Source organism: Staurois parvus, unplaced genomic scaffold (genome assembly GCF_062004578.1).
Source record: "Staurois parvus isolate SC_StPar_1 unplaced genomic scaffold, SC_StPar_1.0 ptg001463l, whole genome shotgun sequence".
Lineage (NCBI taxonomy): Eukaryota > Metazoa > Chordata > Amphibia > Anura > Ranidae > Staurois > Staurois parvus.
Genome location: NW_028319259.1, coordinates 298,593 through 319,674, shown reverse-complemented (window position 1 = coordinate 319,674; position 21,082 = coordinate 298,593). Strand labels below are relative to the sequence as shown.

Sequence of the window (21,082 nt, the reverse complement as noted above, 5' to 3'; positions counted from 1 at the left end):
AAAGATGGGGCTCTATTCTTTCCACTGACACCAGTGATGAAGCACTATTCCTCCCACTGACCCCAATCATGGAGCACCATTCCTTCCACTGACACCAACAATAGAGCACTATTCCTCCCACTGACACCAATGATATGGCACTATTCCTTTCGCTGATATGAATGATGGGGCACTACTCCTCCTACTGACACAGACAATGGGGCACCATTCCTTTCACTGACACCAATGATGGGGCACTATTCCTCCCACTGATACCAATGATGGGGCACTATTCCTCCCACTGACACCAATGATGGGACACTATTCCTCCTACTGACACCAATGATGGGGCACTATTCCTCCCACTGACACCAATGATGGGACACTATTCCTCCCACTGACACCAATGATGGGGCGCTATTCCCCCCACTGACACCAATGATGGGACACTATTCCCCCACTGATACCAATGATGGGGCACTATTCCTCCCACTGACACCAATGATGGGACACTATTCCTCCCACTGATAAATGATGGGGCACTATTCCTCCCACTGACACCAATGATGGGGCGCTATTCCCCCCACTGACACCAATGATGGGACACTATTCCCCCACTGATACCAATGATGGGGCACTATTCCTCCCACTGACACCAATGATGGGACACTATTCCTCCCACTGATAAATGATGGGGCACTATTCCTCCCACTGACACCAATGATGGGCACTATTCCTCTCACTGACACCAATGATGGGGCACTATTCCTCCCACTGACACCAATGATGGGACACTATTCCTCCCACTGATACCAATGATGGGGCACTATTCCTCCCACTGATACCAATGATGGGGCGCTATTCCTCCCAGTGACACCGACACCAATGATGGGGCACTATTCCTCCCAGTGACATCAGCAATGGGTTTCTATTCCTCCCCCTAATACCAAAGATACATTGTTTACTCCCACTGGTGCTGGGACAATTTCTGATCCCGATGACCACAGTCCAGCCCACCAAAACCGTGAAGGACAGTAAATTGGCCCTTTGTTTAGAAAGTTTGGAGACCCCTGGATTAAAGGAACATCTACCAATAAAAATTGTCTCTGTGGAACAGTTTTAACTGTTCCTAGATCTGGTCCCGTGATGACATCCATGTAATCCAGTGGAACAGTTCTAATTGCTCCTAGATGACTTCATCAATTTAATCCAATGGGATAGCTCCAACTCCTCCTAAATCTGTTCCCCTGATGACATCATCAGTTCTCATTTCTGCTGGATTCCATTGATGATGTCATTAGGTGACCAGATCTAGGAGAATTCAGAACTATTTTACTGGATTACATTGATGATGTCATCCGGGAACCAGATCTAGGAGAAGGCAAAACAGTTCTGCTGGATTACAGTGTAGACGCTGTCTAATAGCAGTGTTCTGACTTCTCCTAGATCTGGTCCCCAGATGACATCATCAATGGAATCCATTCGAACAGTTCTCATTGCTATTCGACAACATCACCAATGTAATCCAGCAGAACTGTTCTGACTTCTCCCAGATCTGGTCCCTGATGACATCACTAATGTAATCCAGTAGATCAGTACTAACTGCTCCTAGATCTGGTCCCCTGATGACATCATCATTGTAATCCAGTAGAATAGTTCTGGCTTCTCCTAGATCTGGTCCCCTGGTGAAATCATCAGTGCAATCCAGTAGAACAGTTCTAAATGTTCCTAAATCTGGTTCCCTGATGACATCATCAATGCAATCCAGTAGGACAGTTCTAAATTCTCTTAGATCTGGTTCCCTGATGACATCATCAGTGTAATCCAGCAGAACAGTTCTGACTTCTCTTAGATCTGGTCCCCTGATGACATCATCAATGTAATCCAGTAGATCTGTTATGCCTATTCCTAGGTCTGGCCCCCTAATGACACCTTCAATGTAATGAAGTAGAAAAGTTATAACAGCTCCTAGATGACGCCATCAATGCAATCCAGTGGAACAGTCCTGACTGCTCCTAGATATTGTCCCCTGATGACATCACCAATGCAATCCAGTAGAACAGTCCTGACTGCCCCTAGATATTGTCCCCTGATGACATCACCAATGTAATCCAGTAGAACAGTCCTGACTTCTCCTAGATATTGTCCCCGATGACATCACCAATATAATCCAGTAGACAGTCCTGACTTCTCCTAGATATTGTCCCCTGATGACATCACCAATATAATCCAGTAGACAGTCCTGACTTCTCCTAGATATTGTCCCCTGATGACATCACCAATATAATCCAGTAGAACAGTCCTGACTTCTCCTAGATATTGTCCCCTGATGACATCACCAATATAATCCAGTAGAACAGTCCTGACTTCTCCTAGATATTGTCCCCTGATGACATCACCAATGTAATCCAGTAGAACAGTTCTAAGTGCTCCTAGAGCTGGTCATCGATGTCATCCAGTAATGAGAAGCAGCAGTGAGTGGGGTACCAAACTCCTGATTGGCAACTGTCCGGCTAGAAGAGGGGAGGGTGCCAAGGCATCGACACATAAGATTTGTGAACACGCAGGATTTTAATGGTGAGGGGGGGTACTATGACTTTTTGCGTTAAAGCAGAACTAAACTCTACAACTGTTTTGGACGTGAAGGCCAATTAAGATCTTTTTTAGGTCATTTTCTCCTAGGTCCGTGAGCTTTCACATCCAGGGTGAGCCATTGAGTCCCATATATAAATATATATCTACTGTATATATATATTTATTTGATTAAATACTCTGTATTGGATATATTAAAGTTGTTTGGTAACTGTATAGTTTTTCTTTGATATGTCTGTAGACTGCCTCTTCGAAAAAATCTCCCGTGAAGAAGTCCGTGAGGGCGAAACATGTAGGGAGTAACTACAATTACATAACCAAGTTTGAATCTCAGTTTTACTCTTAGTACTGAAATTGTTTTTATGTTTCTGTATTTTGTTCCTTTTGTGTTTTTTTAACAAAAAATACGAAATAAAAATTATATAACTTTTTAACATGTTTTGTATTCATGCACCCTGTAAGTCCCATCTTCTCTATTGAATATTTGCAACTTTAAGGGATGTGGTGCAATAATCATATCTGGTCGCCCGCTCGCCACATCACTGTTACTACTGTTCTCTCAATGAACATTGTAACGGAACCGGACTCCGACTGCACTAGGGTATTTCTGTTAGACTCCCGCTTCCCTGTCCGAACACAGATCCACGGACACCACCGCTGACCATACGAGACTAGGCAAGACCAGTCTTGAAGGAAACCAGGAAATAGACTACTTTATTTTAACACAGCGACAAAATATATACACGGGGCGGGCAATACACACCCAGTAACAAGAGACACACCAACAGACAGTCCCATCAGGGGGAAGGGCTGCCGTAAACACCCCCACCAAGCCAATACACAAACACATACATCCCATAATAGTTTGCTTCCAAGACACACAATAGAACAATGGGATGTAACCACATGGCATTAAACAATCAACATCACCCCACCCCAATATTAGGACAGATCACCCTGTACCCCTAACAGGCACAGGGTGACTTACACATAATAGGGATATGGGGAGCTGAGATAGGGGTCTCCCCACCTCTCCAAAGTGAGCTGTGTTCCATGGGCCCCCCACCCAAAGTCACTCCCGTCACACTATCTCTTCAGGGAAGCCTATCCAACTTTTAGCTAATAACGAAATCTTCTATTCCTCCAATCAGTCCATCCCCCACAGGTATTTCCTTTTGTACCACCAGCCCCTCCCTCTTAGATTGTAAGCTCCCAGGATCAGGCCCTCCCTCTTAGATTGTAAGCTCCCAGGATCAGGCCCTCCCTCTTAGATTGTAAGCTCCCAGGATCAGCCCCTCCCTCTTAGATTGTAAACTCCCAGGATCAGCCCCTCCCTCTTAGATTGTAAGCTCCCAGGATCAGCCCCTCCCTCTTAGATTGTAAGCTCCCAGGATCAGCCCCTCCCTCTTAGATTGTAAGCTCCCAGGATCAGGCCCTCCTAACCCTCTTGTATTGAACGGTATTATTATTATTATTATTATACAGGATTTATGGCGCCAACACTTTGCTCAGCGATGTACAATATAACGGGAGACAATACAGCAACAATAGAGTTCAATACAAGAGGGATAGGAGGGCCTGATCCTGGGAGCTTACAATCTAGGAGGGAGTGCCTGATCCTGGGAGCTTACAATCTAAGAGGGAGGGGCTGATCCTGAGAGCTTACAATCTAAGAGGGAGGGGCTGATCCTGAGAGCTTACAATCTAAGAGGGAGGGGCTGATCCTGAGAGCTTACAATCTAAGAGGGAGGGGCTGATCCTGAGAGCTTACAATCTAAGAGGGAGGGGCTGATCCTGAGAGCTTACAATCTAAGAGGGAGGGGCTGGTGGTCCAAAAGGTAATAAAACAATGGGATACAACCACATTTATTTATTTTTATTTATTTCAGGTACTTATATAGTGCCGTCAATTTATATTGTACATATTCCCATCAGTCCCCGCCCCCGAGGAGCGTACAATCTAAGGTCCCTAACTCACATTCATACATACACATACTAGGGACAATTTAGACAGGAGCCAATTAACCTACCAGCATGTCTTTGGAGTGTGGTAGAAAACCGGAGCACCCGGAGGAAACCCACACAGGCACAGGGAGAACATGCAAACTCCAGGCAGGTGGTGCTGTGGTTGGGATTCAAACCAACGACCCGAGTACTGCCAGGCGGAAGTGCTAACCATTTGGCCACTGTGCTGCCCCCACATGGCATTAAACAATCAACATCTCCCCACCTAAAATTTTAGAACAGATCACCCTGTACCCCTAACAGGCACAGGGTGACTTACACATAAGAGGGATATGGGGAGCTGAGACAGGGGTCTCCCCACCTCTCCAAAGTGAGCTGTGTTCCATGGGCTCCCCACCCAAAGTGAGCTGTGTTCCATGGGCACCCCACCCAAAGTGAGCTGTGTTCCACGGGCCCCCCACCCAAAGTGAGCTGTGTTCCACGGGCACCCCACCCAAAGTGAGCTGTGTTCCATGGGCACCCCACCCAAAGTGAGCTGTGTTCCACGGGCCCCCCACCCAAAGTGAGCTGTGTTCCATGGGCCCCCCACCCAAAGTGAGCTGTGTTCCATGGGCCCCCCACCCAAAGTCACTCCCGTCACAAACATTAAAGTGGAATTTCACCTAAAAAGGGACGTTTGGCCTTTTCTCCCCCTCCCCCCTCCCCTAGCACTTTTGTTTCTTTTCTAGGAGCAGGTAGGCTCCCACTTATGTGATCCGAGAGGACATTTGCCCCCCCCCCCCCACCATCCTTGCCTGCAACCTCCTAGGGCAGCGCATGGAGTGGAGGGGAGTATACAGTAGTTCCACTGTAACATTGATTGCTTTCTCCATAACAGACACGAATACTGGAGCCCCCCCACCCCCCCCCCCATGTGTAGGTGACACACATACGCCGTCCATTCTCCTGCCAGCCAAGGCCTCACTAGACCTACATATAGCTTACTAAAATGTCTGATCTCACGACTCCAACCATACTTGTTCTAAGGGGGTGTTTTGGATTAACAAAGGATCAATACATTCGTGTTGCTTTATCGATCTCTGAGAAAAGAGAGGTTTTGTCCTGCGTGCTCTGAAATAGTGGCTTGTCGATGTCCCCCTGAGCATACAAGTTGGATAACACGAAGATTTCTGCTGAAACAAAATAAAACGCTCTATGGCCGGCGGCTGCTGTACCGCGGTTGTAACTCAACTATGGCGGCGCGGTTTATAATCGACCTTCCTTCCCGACTCCCTTCCCATGGCGGATCGCACAAAACGAACTTCCACCTGCCAATGTCTTCATGTCAGTCTGCAGAAGTAAAAATGGGAGAACCTGAGAAGGACTTACTGGCTGCTAATGGCTCAAATATATCCCTTTTCACAGACACTCGCGGACCCGTATCGATGAAACGCTGAACCTACAATACTCAGTGAGTGATGAAATAAGAATAATTATACCGTTTCCCACCAAAGAAGCCAAAAGCAGCCCACAGACATGAGAGAAGGATGACTGGACGGGACTGCTGGGTGGGACTGCTGGACGGGACTGCTGGATGGGACTGCTGGAGGGGACTGCTGGAGGGGACTGCTGGACGGGACTGCTGGACGGGACTGCTGGACGGGACTGCTGGAGGGGACAACAGTCTTGGGTCAATAGTAGCAGGCAGGAGCTCAATGATCTACTGCCTGCTCTGAACACTAATTTTCGTCCCCAAGATCATTTGTACTAGCAAAATTCTGTCTGCCCCATTCTTCTGCTCAGACTTCTCTCTGCACCATTCTTCTGCTCCATCTTCTGTCTGCACCCCTCTCCTGCTCCAATTTCTGTCTGCACCACTCTCCTGCTCCGATTTCTGTCTGCACCACTCTCCTGCTCCATCTTCTGTCTGCACCACTCTCCTGCTCCATCTTCTGTCTGCACCACTCTCCTGCTCCATCTTCTGTCTGCACCACTCTCCTGCTCCATCTTCTGTCTGCACCACTCTCCTGCTCCATCTTCTGTCTGCACCACTCTCCTGCTCCATCCTCTGTCTGTACCCCTCTTCTGCTCCACCTTCTGTTTGCACCACTGTACTCCTCCATCGTCTGTCTGTACCCCTCTTCTGCTCCACCTTCTGTCTGCACCACTTTACTCCTCCATTGTCTGTCTGTACCCCTCTTCTGCTCCATCTTCTGCCTGCACCCCTCTTCTGCTCGATCTTCTGCCTGCACCCCTCTGCTGCTCCATCTTCTACCTGCACCCCTCTCCTGCTCCGTTTTCTGTCTGCACCCCTCTTCTGCTCCGTTTTCTGTCTGCACCACTCTACTCCTCGGTCTTCTGTCTGCACTGCTCCCCTTCTCCATCTTCTCACTGCACCCCTCTTCTGCCTGCACCACTCTACTCCTCCATTTTCTGCCTGCACCACTCTACTCCTCCATCTTCTGCCTGCACCACTCTACTCCTCCATCTTCTGCCTGCACCACTCTACTCCTCCATCTTCTGCCTGCACCACTCTACTCCTCCATCTTCTGCCTGCACCACTCTACTCCTCCATCTTCTGCCTGCTCTGGGCCAGCTCCGTGACATGGGGTCATAAAAAACTTCCCGCGAGTTCCTGAAGGACCACCGGTAAAACGCTGTAGACCTTCAGCTGGCAGTTTCTCAAAAAAGATAATTTTTCCCACACCTCTGTTTCCCAAAACTGCAAAATTGCAGCAAAGTAACTTTTAAATTTTTTTTCCCTCCGCGATTCATATATGAACTTTAGATTTCTGGTTTCAGTCGTCCTTTAGATTTTGGAAACGTTTTACCTGCACGCTCATGGAGGCTACAGGCTGTTCTTTGACTTGAATTTTAATTCTCCCGGATTTTATTTGCAAGGAGGTGAGTTCTAAAGCCGGGCTATAGCTCGGAGCTCAGACTTTTACAGGAAGTACATTAAGGAAATTCATAATTCTTAATCAAACGATTTGGTTTTTTTTATACCGGGGTGTCACACGGAGACAGATTGCACGGAACCTGATGTGCGGGCGTTTATTGGGGAGGTTTTTGGGGCACAGACAATAGTTCCATTAGTCCACAGATCCGCACCAGACACAGCAACACAGTAAAGTTCTCTGGAAGGCAATATGGAACAACAGGGGGATGGTAATCCACAGGGTTCAGTAGGACAGTGAAGGGGCAGTTTAGGGAGACTTTGGGTTCCTGGGGGGAATTGGGCTCAGTCTTTTGAGCAGCAAAGGGTTAAGTCCAGGCAGATTCACGGAGAGCAAGGGGTTAAGTCCATGCAGATTCACGGAGAGCAAGGGGTTAAATCCACTTACTAGATGCGGGGAGACAGACACAGAGGGTTACAGTTCACACCGGCAACACAAGGTCAATCCACACAGGCAGCTCCAGGTGGCAAAGGGTTAAATCCAGGCAGGGGATAGATCCAGCGAGCAGGCTCATGGGGACAGCAGAAAATCCTCCACATTGAAGATATTCCAGGCAGCACGGACAGTTAGCTCAGCCAGCCAGAGGAGAAGGGGGTCGGGGAATGGTCGTCTTAGAGAAGCTAGCACGCAGCACAGTCTTCTCTCACACACACACAGCCAAGACAACAGAAGGGGGGTTGCCCTGCTCTCTCAAGTACAGAGCTGGGCACGATGCTGTTGCTGTGGTAACCTCAGACTTCCCTTCGGATTACCATGGCAATGGGCCCCGTCCCCCCAGGTCTCCGGACCCACCCAGGGAACATGGCCTTTGTCCCTGTAGGGCACGGAGCCTGGGAAGACGTGCACGAGGGGGCAGGGAGGAGGGGTGACAGGATGGGGCCTGTTTGTGGATTCCCACAGCAGGGGGCCAGATTGCAGGTGACAGGGGGGTGAGGGGCTGCTGGGGGCTGCTGGTGTCAGGGACATGGAGGACTAGAGGACAGAAGAGTGAGGGGCTGCTGAGGGGTGGGGGGTGGCAGGCAGCAAGCCTAGAGGATGCCTAGAAAGGGCCAGCTCCGTGACACTGGGTCATAAAGAACTTCCCACGAGTTCCTGAAGAACCACCGGTAAAACATTGTATTATTATACAGTATTTACATAGCGCCAAAGGGTTTGCTCAGCGCTGTACAATAGCGAGGGGGACAGAACATGAGACAAGACAGTAACAATACAATACACGAGGGGTTCGAGGGCCCTGCTCTTTCGAGCTTACAATCTAGGAGGGTTGTAGACCTTCAGCTGGCAGTTTCTCAGAAAACATCATCTTTCCCACACCTCTGATTCCCAAAACTGCAAAATCGCAGCAAAGTAACTTTGAAACTTGTTTTCTCTCCACGATTAATATATGAACTTTAGATTTCTGGTTTCAGTCGTCCTTTAGATTTTGGAAATGTTTTGCCTACACGCTCATGGAGGCTACAGGCTGTTCTTTGACTTGAATTTTAATTCTCCCGGATTTTATTTGCAAGGAGGTGAGTTCTAAAGCCGGGCTATAGCTCGGAGCTCAGACTTTTACAGGAAGTGACTGTCTCAGCTCACAAAGCCATTTATAGCAGGCAAAGCTCCCAGCATCGCAGAGATATAGATGTGATTTTTTTTTTTTTTCGGCAAAAGAATGGTGCCCTGGGTGAAATAGGAGGTGGATTAGTAGGACAATAGCAAGTTTCTGCATACGCCTCCAATCTTACTACGAGCAGCTTGTTTGCTCGTGTCTGAGTTGGCCCAGCTGATGTGGAGAATAAATATTAATAGTGTCTTACAAAGTAATAAAGATTCCGCCGGAATTCTATCCTACTGATAACTTCATCAATGTTTCCCAGGTGAAGGCATTGGGGAGACGACTGAAATAGAAAATGCTGCATAAATAAAACCATTTTATCTATTCCTCTATTTTCTTCAAGGATAATAAGGTTTTTTTTTTAGTTCTAGGTATAAAATGAAAGAGAATAGTATGAGGGGATAAAAGAAAAAAAAAAAAAGAAGAAGACAGGGAATAGAAAAAAAAAAAAAGACAATGAGATGAGCGATATTCCAGCTTATAGGTAGAAACCCTCTGGAACACATTTTATATTTGATAAATAGAGAATTTTAGACAGGCTTAGCGGCACATTATCCTTTGTGAAACCAACGTGATGATCTCTGAAACAGAATATATGTCTAACAAGCGAGGACACAGCGGCAGAACAGAAAAAGGTTTGGATCTGCTGGCTTTGTTGGTAGAACATTTAAGAGAAGAAAAGAGGAAATCTGTTGTAATAGAAACCAAGAACGACAAGCAAATCTATGAAGAAACAGGGTTAAGCTCAGATACAGTCATGGCCAAAAATCTTGCACCCCCCCCCCCCTGCATTTCTGTTAGATCTCTGTCAGATGTCAGAAATAAAATTCAAAACATTAACAATAACATATAAAACCATTTATAACTCCGCCCCAAATTACATCACCAATCTTGTATCCAAATATCACCCAAACCGTCCTTCCATGACCTCCTGCTCTCTAGCTCCCTTGTTTCCTCCTCCCATGCTCATCTCCAGGACTTCTCCAGAGCATCTCCCATCCTCTGGAACTGTCTATCCCAATTTATCAGACTATCACCTACTCTGCCCACTTTTAGGCGATCTCTGAAAACCAATCTCTTCTGGGAAGCCTATCCTGCCCTCAGCTAATAATGGAACCTCCTATTCCTTCTACCAGTCCATCCCCCACAGTTATTACCTTTTGTACACCAGCCCCTCCCTCTTAGATTGTAAGCTCCAAAGAAAAGGGCCCTCCTAACCCTCTTGTATCGAACTGTATTGTTATTAATATTATTCAGGATTTATGGCACCAACAGTTTGCTCAGCACTTTACAATATAACGGGAGACAATACAGCAACAATACAGATCAATACAAGAGGGATAGGAGGGCCTGATCCTGGGAGCTTACAATCTAGGAGGGAGGGCCTGATCCTGGGAGCTTACAATCTAGGAGGGAGGGCCTGATCCTGGGAGCTTACAATCTAGGAGGGAGGGCCTGATCCTGGGAGCTTACAATCTAGGAGGGAGGGCCTGATCCTGGGAGCTGACAATCTAAGAGGGAGGGGCTGATCCTGGGAGCTGACAATCTAAGAGGGAGGGACTGATCCTGGGAGCTTACAATCTAAGAGGGAGGGGCTGATCCTGGGAGCTTACAATCAAAGAGTTGCTGCATTGTCTCCCTTTATTTTGTTGGCGCCAAAAATCCTGTATAATAATAATATCGCACCACTTCACCCAAAAAATTGTTGCAATGACAAATGTTTTGGCATTCTCGTGTTTATTTCTTTGGTTTGTATTGGTATGACATAAAAAAAGTGGAGAAACGAAAAGCCAAATCTGACCCATTCCATGCACAAATTTAGGATGTCAGTTATGGGGAATGGAGGACCTCAGTTATGGGAAATGGAGGACCTCAGTTATGGGAAATGGAGGACCTCAGTTATGGGAAATGGAGGACCTCAGTTATGGGAAATGGAGGACCTCAGTTATGGGAAATGGAGGACCTCAGTTATGGGAAATGGAGGACCTCAGTTATGGGAAATGGAGGACCTCAGTTATGGGAAATGGAGGACCTCAGTTATGGGAAATGGAGGACCTCAGTTATGGGAAATGGAGGACCTCAGTTATGGGAAATGGAGGACCTCAGTTATGGGAAATGGAGGACCTCAGTTATGGGAAATGGAGGACCTCAGTTATGGGAAATGGAGGACCTCAGTTATGGGAAATGGAGGACCTCAGTTATGGGAAATGGAGGACCTCAGTTATGGGAAATGGAGGACCTCAGTTATGGGAAATGGAGGACCTCAGTTATGGGAAATGGAGGACCTCAGTTATGGGAAATGGAGGACCTCAGTTATGGGAAATGGAGGACTTCAGTTATGGGAAATGGAGGACCTCAGTTATGGGAAATGGAGGACCTCAGTTATGGGGAATGGAGGACCTCAGTTATGGGGAATGGAGGACCTCAGTTATGGGGAATGGAGGACCTCAGTTATGGGGAATGGAGGACCTCAGTTATGGGGAATGGAGGACCTCAGTTATGGGAAATGGAGGACCTCAGTTATGGGAAATGGAGGACCTCAGTTATGGGAAATGGAGGACCTCAGTTATGGGAAATGGAGGACTTCAGTTATGGGGAATGGAGGACCTCAGTTATGGGAAATGGAGGACTTCAGTTATGGGAAATGGAGGACTTCAGTTATGGGAAATGGAGGACTTCAGTTATGGGGAATGGAGGACTTCAGTTATGGGGAATGGAGGACTTCAGTTATGGGGAATGGAGGACTTCAGTTATGGGGAATGGAGGACTTCAGTTATGGGGAATGGAGGACTTCAGTTATGGGGAATGGAGGACTTCAGTTATGGGGAATGGAGGACTTCAGTTATGGGGAATGGAGGACTTCAGTTATGGGGAATGGAGGACTTCAGTTATGGGGAATGGAGGACTTCAGTTATGGGGAATGGAGGACTTCAGTTATGGGGAATGGAGGACTTCAGTTATGGGGAATGGAGGACTTCAGTTATGGGGAATGGAGGACTTCAGTTATGGGGAATGGAGGACTTCAGTTATGGGGAATGGAGGACTTCAGTTATGGGGAATGGAGGACTTCAGTTATGGGGAATGGAGGACTTCAGTTATGGGGAATGGAGGACTTCAGTTATGGGGAATGGAGGACTTCAGTTATGGGGAATGGAGGACTTCAGTTATGGGGAATGGAGGACTTCAGTTATGGGGAATGGAGGACTTCAGTTATGGGGAATGGAGCGCATCAGTAATGGGAAATGGAGGATCTCAGTTATGGGGACTGGAGGACCTCAGTTATGTGGAATGGAGGACTTTAGTTATGGGGAATGGAGAACCTCAGTTATGAGGGATGGAGGACCTCAGTTATGGGGAATAAAGGACCTCAGTTATGAGGGATGGAGGACCTCAGTTACCGGGAATGAAGGACCTCAGTTATGAGGAACCTCTACAAAACATTAAACTTATTCTCCCTGGAGAAAAAGACGCTATGATAGAAGAAGAGATATGATAAAGATATACAAATATCTCAGTGGTAGAATAGGGAGGAAACTATTCAGTCTCAGAGAGCTTATAAAGTGGAGCTTCACCCTACAGACAAAAATGTAAAAGTCTGCAGCTACAGTATTTGTAGCCGCTGACTTTTAAGAAAAACACACACTCACCTGTCCCAGGACTCAGCGATGTCTTCACTAGACCCGGTTCTTTGCTGGTCTTCAGGTCCAGGTGCTGGCATCTTAACTATGGGCAGCCGACTGTGACTCCTTACAGCTTTACAGCCGACTGCCCACTGTGCAAGCTGCCCCATGAATGGTCTCACAGTCTCTGTGATTTGTCCCAAGAGGCTGCGGTGCAAGGAAGGCCGCGGCAATCTGACCAGAAGGTGGGGGTGGGTACCTGTCAAAATCGTGTACCCGCTCCGCCCCCCAAAAAATTCTAAATATGGGAGGGGGAGGAGGAAAAGTGGAACTTCCCCTTTTTGTGTGAAGTTCCACTTTAAGAACTCAACAAAGTTGGAGGAGAAGTGGTTGAACCTTAAACTGCATAGGGTAGTTTTTACTGTCAGAGTGGTAAGGATGTGGAACTCCCTTCCACAATTGGTGGTGTCAGCGGGAAGTGTCAATAGTTAAAAAAAAAACCCTTAGATAGGCATCGTAATTAGAGATGAGCGAATTATTCAAAAATTCAATTCGGCTGATTCGCCGAATTTCAGGAAGAAATTCGATTCGATGCGAATTTATTCGCTACGAAGTTAACTTATAAAAAGGGTTTCTAGGCTTCAGAGAGCCTTTAAATTAGTGCAGAACACTAAGGAGAAGGATGAGAAGAAGGAGAAGGATGAGAAGAAGAGGAAGGAGAAGGATGAGAAGAAGGAGAAGGAGAAGGATGAGAAGAAGGAGAAGGAGAAGGAGAAGGATGAGAAGAAGGAGAAGGAGAAGGAGAAGGATGAGAAGAAGGAGAAGGAGAAGGAGAAGGATGAGAAGAAGGAGAAGGAGAAGGATGAGAAGAAGAAGAAGGAGAAGGAGAAGGATGAGAAGAAGGAGAAGGAGAAGGAGAAGGATGAGAAGAAGGAGAAGGAGAAGGAGAAGGATGAGAAGAAGGAGAAGGAGAAGGATGAGAAGAAGGAGAAGGAGAAGGAGAAGGATGAGAAGAAGGAGAAGGAGAAGGATGAGAAGAAGGAGAAGGATGAGAAGAAGGAGAAGGATGAGAAGAAGGAGAAGGATGAGAAGAAGGAGAAGGAGAAGGATGAGAAGATGGAGAAGGAGAAGGATGAGAAGATGGAGAAGGAGAAGGATGAGAAGATGGAGAAGGAGAAGGATGAGAAGAAGGAGAAGGATGAGAAGAAGGAGAAGGATGAGAAGAAGGAGAAGGATGAGAAGAAGGAGAAGGATGAGAAGAAGGAGAAGGAGAAGGATGAGAAGAAGGAGAAGGATGAGAAGAAGGAGAAGGATGAGAAGAAGGAGAAGAAGGATGAGAAGAAGGATGAGAAGAAGGAGAAGGATGAGAAGAAGGATGAGGAGAAGGATGAGAAGAAGAAGAAGGATGAGAAGAAGGATGAGAAGAAGGAGAAGGATGAGAAGAAGGATGAGAAGAAGGAGAAGGATGAGAAGAAGGAGAAGGATGAGAAGAAGGAGAAGGATGAGAAGAAGTAGAAGGATGAGAAGAAGTAGAAGGATGAGAAGAAGTAGAAGGATGAGAAGAAGTAGAAGGATGAGAAGAAGAAGAAGGATGAGAAGAAGAAGAAGGATGAGAAGAAGGAGAATTCCAAGCCGGCAAAAAGTGTATCTGCAGAGCTCCGCTATTTCTTAGGCTATTTCTGACAGTTCTGTGACATTCACTCCATACAGCGGTTGAAACATTGTATCTATTTGTTTCCATAAATGGATCCATTTATGGAAACAAATAGATACAATGTTTCAACCGCTGTATGGAGTGAATGTCACAGAACTGTCAGAAATAGCGGAGCTCTGCAGATACACTTTTTGCCGGCTTGGAATTATTCTTATTTTCATCCTACTTCTTCTTCTTCTTCTTCTTCATCCTCATCCTCAGAAGAAGAAGAAGAGGATGAGGATGAGGATGAAGAGGAAGAAGAAGAAGAAGTAGGATGAAAATAAGAATAATTCCAAGCCGGCAAAAAGTGTATCTGCAGAGCTCCTCTATTCTGCAGATACACTTAGAGGAGCTCTGCAGATACACTTTTTGCCGGCTTGGAATTATTCTTATTTTCATCCTACTTCTTCTTCATCCTCATCCTCTTCTTCTTCTTCTGAGGATGAGGATGAAGAAGAAGAAGAAGAAGTAGGATGAAAATAAGAATTCCAAACCGGCAAAAAGTGTATCTGCAGAGTTCCTCTATTTGACAGTTCTCTGACAGCTCCTTCACATGTACAGCGGTTGAAACATCTGTTTCCGAATAAAAACATCTGTATCCTAAATGGAAACAAATAGATACAATGTTTCAACCGCTGTACATGTGTTCCTTCTGTCAGAGAACTGTCAGAAATAGCGGAGCTCTCTGCAGGGACACTTTTGCCGGCTGATCGGGAAAAATCCGATTCGCGCACCCGAAGTAGGCAAATATTCGGATTCGACGCGAATCGAATTTTTCCTGAAATTCGTATCGAATTCCGGTTCGCCTGGTTCGATTCGCTCATCTCTAATCGTAATGAATGCAATATACAAGGATATAGAAAATAGTTATGACATAAACACTCACACAGGCTGAACTGGATGGACTGGCATCTTTATTCAACCTTCCCAACTATGTAACTATATAATGGTGAATATGACATTCAGAAATATCTTCCAGGTCCATTAGTTTTAAATGATTGTATTTGATTCCCCACCAGAGAATGTTTAGTAAAAGTCACATTCACTGCCTTATAAATATACCCCAAAGTGTGAAAAATGCCCACATGATGGCAGGAGGAGAAAAGATGATACAATATGTAAATGTTCTGCCTACATTACTGCAAGCTACTGTCTTCCTTTATTATCATGGATGCAAAAGAATCCTTGCATTGCCCTTCAAAAAAATCTACTGATGAGAAGACTTATGCAAACAAAAAAATGTGCTCAGAGCCTTTCTCCATGTATGAAGCAGGTCATACTTCTCTGACCTCAATGATCGCTAAGCCTTGCTTTTCCTGATATCTCGAAAGTAGGATTTCTGGGGGTCTCACAATGACTGGATTTGAGAAAGATTGACGAAGATGGACAGATATCTCCTCGGGAAGAACAGGTAGGAAGAAATCTGCTCTCCTTGCGCTAGACGAGTACCATGACCATCGCCCAATGCAAACAATCATCATTTCTGCTCTTTAACTCCATTACTTCATTTTATAGCTGGGGGGGGGGGGATGGGGGGGGGATTGAGCTGGTTTGACTGTACAATAATGAGCATCCCCAGCTGCTTGAACTGCACATTATTACCCTTAGGCACAAAACTGTCTCAAGCTATACCTGAAATTGGGAACCCTGAAGGTTTTCCTCCATCCAGTAGGTGGCGCTGTGCCGTTGGACAGATGGAGTGGAGTTTTCAGAGGGAATTGTCCTGTACTGGTCTCTATTTGTGTCACAGAGGTACCAGCTGTTTGATTGGATGTTGCTTCTGCTGACCTTTGGAAGCCATCTTGGTGTAGGACTTTATAAAATAGGGTACCAGTGTCCTTCAGGCACATCTGGAGTGAATGGTAGGTCAGAGACTGAGACCGCCCCCTTGTTAGGGTTAGTAAATTGCACAGGGATAGGTTCTTGGTGAGTAGGGTCAGCTCAGGGAAGATGCCTGCACAGTAGGAACATTCCGGTATATGGACTAGTGAAATGAGGCTTGTCCGAGCATGCCTCAAACCGCCACCCCACCAGTGGAAGCTTTCTTCGGGTAAAAGGACTAATCCTGATGATACTGTACAAATGCCAACACTAATAGGTTCCTATAGGGACCTGTTGGAAAAGTGAGCCCTGCAACCTCGGAGGAAGAAAGACACATGGAGGTCCACGTTTACAACAAGGTATATTAACATGGTAACCGTAGCAAGAGTCTATATGGCAGCACCAAACTGGTGACAACACTCATAATGTACAATGCAGACCTTCAGATGACAACACTCATAATGTACAATGCAGCCCTTCAGATGACAACACTCAATGTACAATGCAGCCATTCAGATGACAACACTCAATGTACAATGCAGACCTTCAGAGGACAACACTCATAATGTATAATGAAGCCCTTCAGAGGACAACACTCATAATGTACAATGCAGCCCTTCAGAGGACAACACTCGTAATGTACAATGCAGACCTTCAGAGGACAACACTCATAATGTATAATGAAGCCCTTCAGAGGACAACACTCATAATGTACAATGCAGGCCTTCAGAGGACAACACTCGTAATGTACAATGCAGCCCTTCAGAGGACAACACTCGTAATGTACAATGCAGACCTTCAGAGGCCAACACTCATAATGTACAATGCAGACCTTCAGAGGCCAACACTCATAATGTACAATGCAGACCTTCAGAGGACAACACTCGTAATGTACAATGAAGCCCTTCAGAGGGCAACACTCGTAATGTACAATGCAGACCTTCAGAGGACAACACTCATAATGTACAATGCAGCCCTTCAGAGGACAAAACTTATAATGTACAATGCAGCCCTTCAGAGGACAAAACTTATAATGTACAATGCAGCCCTTCAGAGGACAACACTCATAATGTACAATGCAGACCTTCAGAGGACAACACTCATAATGTACAATGAAGCCCTTCAGAGGACAACGCTCATAATGTACAATGCAGACCTTCAGAGGACAACACTCATAATGTACAATGAAGCCCTTCAGAGGACAACACTCATAATGTACAATGAAGCCCTTCAGAGGACAACACTCATAATGTACAATGAAGCCCTTCAGAGGACAACGCTCATAATGTACAATGCAGACCTTCAGAGGACAACACTCCTAATGTACAATGCAGACCTTCAGAGGACAACACTCATAATGTACAATGAAGCCCTTCAGAGGACAACGCTCATAATGTACAATGCAGACCTTCAGAGGACAACACTCATAATGTACAATGAAGCCCTTCAGAGGACAAAACTTATAATGTACAATGCAGACCTTCAGAGGACAGTATTCGAATGCCAACAGAATCCGGCAGAGGAGGAGGCTAGCAAGCAGTGTTGCAATAAGGCTCCTTACTGAAGAACTGGCGACCAATCCCTTCTCCACTGGAACCTCTCCTTATGTTAAGCACAGTCTTCCTAACTAGTGGTTTCCTGTACCTGTCCCAACCACATTCAAATTGTGTGTCAACTGTAGGGAGTCAATGCTTTAATAAGCACTGCCCTCACCAAAGATGGCCACGTGGCCACCCAAGGAAGCAGCATCCAATTGGACAGCCGCTCACTTGATGAGGTCTAAGGAGGCCTAAGAGGAACATGAGTTCCTCCTGTTCTCCACTCTCCCTGCATGGTGATGCTGCCAGTGCCACCTGTGCAGGGAGGCCAAACTACACCTGCCTGCATTGTGATTGACGTGACATCTGCTTCGGGGGACATTTATTAATTTTTGTTTTTAGTAAAGGACTGTCTACTGTTATTTTTTACACTACACTTTTTTTCTTGTACCCCATAGTCATTTACATGGGGGGTGGGATCTGGGAGCCCCCTTGTTAAAGGGGTTTCCAGATTCTGTTCTGCCCCCTACCTGCAGACTTCCACAACCACCATCCACAGTTGTAGGGAAGAGCTCCTTGCCCCCATCAACATGGGGACAAGGTGCTTTAGGGGGGAGCCATCCTGCTCCAAAGAACCCCCCCCCATGTTGAGGGTATATGGCTTGGTATGGTTCAGGAGGAGGAGCGCTCGCTCGTCCTCCCCCTTTACTGACCTGCCGGGCTGCATGCTTGGATAACGGTCTGGTATGGATTTTGGGGAGGACCCCCACACCCAGGGGAGGACTGACAACTCATGGAGCCCCCAGGCAATAGGGGATCATGGGGCCCCTGTGTCCTTGCCCAAACTCAAAAAAGCCTATGAAAAAGGTACCAGGGACATCTCATGGGGCCCCCTACTGACCCTGGGCCCTCGGGCACTGCCCGAGTTTCCAAATGGAGTGGGGCTTCCCCTCAAAATCCATACCACACCTGAAGGTCTTGGAATGGATGGGGGGGGGGACCCCACACTGCTTTTTTTTTTTTAATTGCTGGTCAATGCCAGAAATTCTTTTTACATTCAGCTGTCAGCGGGGACCCCGGGGAATGTTCAACAGCGGACCGAAGAGAGGGGTGTTCGGCTCATCACTACCTAAATACAATATACAAGATCATTTACGACATCAAGGACTGCGTGTGTGTGGTCTCTCCCAGTCTGGGGACCCTAGGCCAAGGCCTTGCGTACAATCTTACACTTAGGTTCAGTTCCAGCTCTCCAGCAGCTTCTGCACATCTTCCTGGGGTGAGCATTGAGAAGCACGTAGTACAAATGTCCGGATTACAAACGGTTGGCTGTATTTGATGTTGTTAACCAATAGGACCTCTGAGTGTCATGAACTTTTGCACGAGGCTCTCCTCAATACCCAACCCAGAGTCTATCATCTACAGAGCTCTCTTTGCCACGATCAGAGAGACAGCAGTCTAGGACCAGAACAAGGTCCACCTACACTATACCTTCACTACGGATGAGCTCCTTTGTATATTCATCAGAACCAAGCCTTACTTCGATCAGTCCAGTTCTATCACATCATAGAAGTCTAAAGGAAAAAACGTTAATATCTAGGCAGCAGGACTGGACACAGATATTATCCCAGCAGATTACTGGGAACTGGTAAAAGGTCGAGCGCTATCATAATATCAGTTTTCTTTTATTAACGTTGACTGATAACTATAGAGCAGCCTTTCTCAACCTTGTCAATGCAGAGGAACCCTTGACATAACTTTCCGGTCTCAGGGAATCCCTGCAAAAATGACTTTATCCACGATTCATAATACATTAGTGCAGGGCTTGAAAAAGCCGCTCGCCCGCTCGCCAAATGCGAGGAGAAATTCCTGTGTGGCGAGCGGCGGTGAGCGGCGAGCACAGATGATGGATGGAGCGCCTGCACCTGCGCTCCAAGCAGGGGCAGGCTGACCATTTGGAAATTTGGGCACTGCTTGAGGGCCCGGGGTTAGTAGGGGGCCCCATGAGATGCCCCTGGTACCGTTTTCATAGGCTTTTTTGAATTTGGGCAAGAACACAGGGGCCCCATGATTCCCTATTGCCTGGGGGCCCCATGAGTTGTCAGTCCGCCCCTGGCTCCAAGCCTCATTGTGAAGCTGAGTTCCGGTTTCCAACTTCCGGTTTCCGGCTTCTTCGGCACCGCCATGACACTGGCAGCGCCGCTGAGGGGACAGGTGCAGGAGAGGTCCGCCCTCCTCCGCTGAGAGGAGACACCCTCTCCATCGCCGTGGGGGACTCGAGGAGAGGTCCGCTCTACCCCGCAGCGGTGGACACAAGGAGAGGCCATTGAAGTGGTATTTTGCATCAGAAAAAGGGTATTCCACAAGTCTTGGTCCTGCTGTACAACACAAACCCTGACTGCTCTATTAGCACATCTTTGGTAAAATGTTTACTCTAATTGCTGTTTTTTATATTTTGGACTCTTTATTTTAAAGAAAAATGTAATTTCATAAACTTTAAGGGGGTGTGGTTGGGGGCGGGGTTGGGGGATGGGCCTGGGCAAGGTTGGGTGGGGCAACTGGTGGAGATTAAGGTTTGTGCCTGGCTAGTAGTTCTGGACTCGAAATTGTAAGCCCTGCATTAGTGTGATAGAATGCTCCTTACAGTTGTGGCCATTGGGAAGAATTACCCCCTTACAGATCGCTAAAAAGATCAATGGCGTCAGCGGGAACTCACCTGAGAGGCAAAAACTGCTCATTGCTCAAGGAACCCCTGGCAACCTCTGGAGGAACCCTGGTTGAGAAACCCTGCTATAGAGCATAATTGATGGAAACCATACGGGGCAGCACAGTGGCTAAATGGTTAGCACTTCCACCTGGCACTATTAGGGTCATTGGTTCGAATCCCAACCACGGCACCACCTGCCTGGATTTTGCATGTTCTCCCTGTGCCTGTGTGGGTTTCCTTTGGGGACTCCGGTTTCCTCCCACACTCCAAAGACATGCTGGTAGATTAATTGGATCCTGTCCAAGTTGGCCCTCGGATGAGTATGTATGAATGTTAGTTAGGGACCTTGGATTGTGCGCCCCTTGAGGGCTAGGGACTGATGGGAATGTACAATATATATATGTGAAGTGCTGTATAAATTGACAGCATTATATAAGTACCTGAAATAAATAATGTCAGCCCAAAACTGAAACCACCTGGTTGGAATTTGGCAGCATGGACAGCATCCTAGACTTCCAGCCAGTTGAATCACCTGGGCTGGGAGTACTGCCAAGGAGTATAGACTGTCCTTTATTCTACACTCACCGGCCACTTTATTAGGTCCACCTGTTCAATGGCTCGGTAACACAAA

The 21,082-nt window shown here is 46.8% G+C and overlaps 1 protein-coding gene across 1 annotated transcript in view; it reads right to left on the bottom strand.

The window, feature by feature from the left end:
- The window catches only part of CRTAC1 (cartilage acidic protein 1), a 604,943-nt gene that overhangs the window by 366,630 nt on the left and 217,231 nt on the right, over positions 1–21,082 (bottom strand). The gene's annotated exons all lie outside the window — the stretch shown is intronic.